We start from the raw sequence: 4,265 nt of genomic DNA, 5'->3' as shown, positions 1-4,265 counted from the left end.
GAACTTTTCCTTCCTAGAATAGTCACTGCCTGTTCTAGCATTAAAACCGCTGCAAATTTGAACAAAGTGATTAGGGTCATCCGTAAAGAGACTATGAAACAAATCCTCCAACTTAACCTTTATTTCTAATGAGGTTCTGGCAGAGATAAACATTGATGCATATCTCAGGGCTTGGTTTGCAACTTTTGCCAATGATCTGTCTTTTTTCTTTTTGCAGGGTCCCCCCGGTCAGCCTGGATATCCCGGGACCATGGGTCCTCCTGGGCTACCTGTGAGTATGGCATGCAGAATGGAAAAGAAACTTAGTTGGGCATGACTCTTGTAAAAGAGGTGATAGCAAAAAGGATGGGTCAAGATGTTCATCTTGGACTAGAATTTCCAGAATCTTCCAGGAAGCACAATTGGGAACCATTCTGGGAGCCATAGAGCCTGTACCGACCGGCACTTTGTGCCGACTTGTGGGTGGAACCAGGGTGCAGCATGCCCTACCTCCCCCAGGGCATCCTTTTGGTGTGCATCAGTCTACAAGGTGTGTGCCATGATGACGCACCTCTGGTGTACATCTACACAATGCAGCACCAAAGGGGCGTCATTAAGCCACACCACCACGGCTATGGCGCCCCTTGGAGAGCGCAAAAAGGAGCTGATTTTTGCGGAAGCAACTCCTTTTGTACTCTCCGAAGGTTGGATCAGGGCTGCGTGCAGGTGCTGCAGCCGCAATCCGGCCAGTAAAGGGATGGCTGCATGTCGCCCATTCGTACAGCCCCATACTCCCCAAAGTTAGCTTTAGCTTCCTGAAGCGATGGGATCTCTTCAAAGGTTGTGCTTCTCTCTTAAAAGGAGGCCTGCATCTGCTAACCACAGAAAACTATTGCCTGCTTCTAGACAAAATTTTACAGCTTTCTGGCCACTGTTCACATAGGCCACTATAAAACCAAAGACTTCCCCAGGGGAACCAGTTCAAGCGCATTCTTCTCGCCCAAAATCTTGCTCTCCAAAATTCCTATCCTTCACATTTGAATCTTTTCTTTTTTTTTACAGCCTATCCTGTTAAAGCCCTTTTTGGAATACTTTAGGGATTTTTTATTCCTATTTTGAAGTAACAGGGTAACAAAAATAAACTGGCCAAATGAGCATTTAGGATGAGCTTAGCCACAATTACATTTTTACTATAGACTTTGTTTTTTGTTGCTCTTCTTCTCAACCCTTTATATATAAAAGAATCTGAAAATACAAATCTTTGGTTCTAAAGGCTGAACATCTGCCAGGCTTTATAGTTCTGGAAAGCTTTTTCAACTCTGGTCCAAAAGGTCTGGGCATGGGAAGAAAGGAAGGAAAATATGGCTGGCATTACTAAAAAGTAACACACACAAAAAACCACAAGCTAACAAACGTTTGCTGCCATTAACTGTCCTGTTCCACTGATCCTAGGATCATCTCATAATAATCCCCCTTTTTTCTCTCTCTCTTATGTATTTGCTTACTACTAGGGCGCTAAAGGAGAAAGAGGATATGCGGGGCCAGCTGGAGAGAAAGGAGAATCAGTAAGTATCCACAGAAAGTGTATTTCTTTAAATACAATTAAAACAAACCTACCCACATAAGTGTTGGAGGCTCTTCTCTTGGGGTGTATCCACACTGTGCAATCATATCAGTTCCGTACCACTTGAAATGTCATGGCTCCATGCTGTCAAATCCTTGGATCTGTAGTTTCACGAAGGGCTTAGAATTCTGTGCCTGTTTTGTAGTTTAGGTGCAAAGTCTAAGTGGCTGCGGCCACACTGCAGAATTAATGCAGTTTGACATCACTTTAACTGCCCTGGCCTCCATCCTATGGAACTCTGAGACTGGTAGTTTGTGGCATCAGAACTCCCTGACAGAGAGGACTAAATGTCTCACAAAACTACAGATCCCAGAATTTCATAACATTGAACCATAGTGGTAAACATGGTGCCAAACCACATTACTTCTGCAGCATAGATGTAACCTCAGCCCTTCTTCAAATAGCAGGATTTCTTAGGATGGAGCCATGGTCATGAAGGTGGAATCAAACTGCTATAGGTAGGCTGTGTGAACACACTGAATCAAAAGACTACAATGGTTTAGTCCTGTCTACACCAGGGTTTAAAAGCCTGTGGCTGCACCATGGTTCCCAAGCAAAGTGCCCAGGCAAAGCTAAACCCCCATCATTGGAAAAATGGGGGGGGGGGGGGAATTGCAAAACTTTTCAGCCACTTAATAGAGAATTGCATCCTCCAGAAGCCTCTATGGGGGCACAATTCTCTATTTTAAGGCTACCAGGGGCACAAAACAGCCATTGCAAGGGATAGGAGAAAACCTTACATATTTTGCAGTGTCAGAATGGAAGATCGTCCCCACCCCACTTCAAACCTCCACAGGGGATCCAGTTCTCCATCTTGAGGCTATTTTTACTCTTTTACAACCTTACAAAAGAGAATTTCCTTTTCATCCACCCCCAAATTTGGTCACTTCATGCCTTTAAATAATGGAAAGGATGCTGTGCATATCCAAGAGGTCTGGAAGATGGGGCAGAATAGCCTGTGGCTGCCTCACTCCACTTCTCTCTTTGCTGTAAACAGGAGTTTTCACTGCCTTGGCCGGAGCTGCTGGAGATTAAACCCGGAAATCTCTTGCACGCAACGAAAAACGTGCCATTCTGATACTGAGCTATTGCCTTCCCGCTAATGGGAGCGCAATAGGAAAATAAGAGTAGCGGTAATTACCACGCTTATTGCAATAACTATATTCCCTCCATGGATCTGAAGGCAGCTCACTATATCTATTCCGGGAGTCATTAAAGAAAAACCCCTAGAGCAGGCCTAGGAATTGTTAGTTAGCCTTTCCTAACTGGGAGTTCTTATTGATGAGAGAGACTGCAAGGAAATGTGTTTTCGAAAAGAACATCAGCTTTTATCTTCATGCATATGCTGAACCCACATCTGTATCCTAGGTACATCTCCCTTTCCAGTTTTTGTTGTTGTTAGTTGCTGTCAAGTCCAAATGGGTTGGAACTTCTGAAAGTAAAAATCCAAAACACTTGGAGGACCAAAGTTTGGGAATGAGTGTTTTAAGGCATTTAAGCTGTCCTTTCCAGGAATGCTATCCTCTGATATCTCCCTTCTCTTCCCTTTATCTCTGCAGGGTCCTCCAGGTTTGGATGGTCCTGCAGGTCCAATGGGGCCGGCGGTAAGTTCCTAACCAAGTTGCATGATAGAAAGTCCCCAACTACACTTTTGGCTACTGGAGGGAACTGAGTCTATGGACTTTATCACACAGGGAAAATTGGAAGGTTAACCAAAGGTTAATCCGGGGTCCTTTGAGGTATTTCATGTAATTTCGCAAACGATCTTCAAACGACGTTGCACACAAACAGAACGCAATCCAAATGCAATCGTGAGACATCCCAGGAATAGCTAAATATGGAAAAATATCGAATTTATAAATCATTTTCCACTGCGAATTCGTAGTCAGTTCACATTTGCATTAGTATGAAATGCATCTCCAGACATGTTGTCCTGTCCTCCCTGCGCATGCCCAAACATGCTAATTCGAAATCAAAAACCGATGGGTACATACTCATGTGATGAGTTCATTCGCATTCGCACTGCTTTCTCTTTTGGATGGATGCTGTGTGATAAGCTACAACATAATTTCTTGCATTTTTGGATTCCCCCCTTTCTTCTTCATTCGGGACAGTAATACATTCCTCCATGCGAAAAAAGTCCTTTGTAAATTTAGTTTGCACAGGCAGGAATGGATAAAGGATCGGTTTTCTAGGTGGAGACCCATCCTGCCATCAAATGAGCCTCCACCAACAGTCTGAAAGCATTACAACCAAGAGTGACATTAACTGTCAGAATGAATGTAATGCCTGCAGTCAGTTCATGACAGCTATAGGAAATGAGCTTGACCCACCTCACTTTTATTCTCTTTTTTGTGTAGGGTCCAAGGGGAGAGCGAGGCACTCCAGGTTCTGCGGGAGAAAAAGGCGACCAGGTGAGAGATGCATCCTCCTTCGGCGCATAGGAGGGTCCTTTGACTTTAGGAAGAAACACAAGAAGTTGGTTCAGATCATGAGTGTGTTGACAATTTGCACCACTGCCCAGAAACTGTGCCATTCCCATTTCCATGCGTTGGTGAATTGTGCCATATCTGGGCACAATTCAAAGTGCTGGTTTTGACCTAGAATGGCTTGGGTCCAGGTTATCTGAAGGACTTTATCTTCCTTTTATGACTCCATTAGA

General features: G+C 44.1%; 1 long non-coding RNA gene across 1 annotated transcript; it reads left to right on the top strand.

Annotated features, from left to right (window-relative positions):
* Window positions 1-216: 216 nt before the first annotated feature.
* On the top strand, window positions 217-4,018 carry LOC121917897. The gene is made up of 4 exons (XR_006101124.1): window positions 217-271; window positions 1,491-1,544; window positions 3,163-3,207; window positions 3,964-4,018. It is a non-coding gene; the product is annotated as an uncharacterized LOC121917897 (long non-coding RNA).
* Window positions 4,019-4,265: the final 247 nt, after the last annotated feature.

This window comes from Sceloporus undulatus, unplaced genomic scaffold (assembly GCF_019175285.1).
Source record: "Sceloporus undulatus isolate JIND9_A2432 ecotype Alabama unplaced genomic scaffold, SceUnd_v1.1 scaffold_1493, whole genome shotgun sequence".
Taxonomy (NCBI): domain Eukaryota; kingdom Metazoa; phylum Chordata; class Lepidosauria; order Squamata; family Phrynosomatidae; genus Sceloporus; species Sceloporus undulatus.
This window is presented reverse-complemented; position numbering and strand designations above follow the sequence as displayed.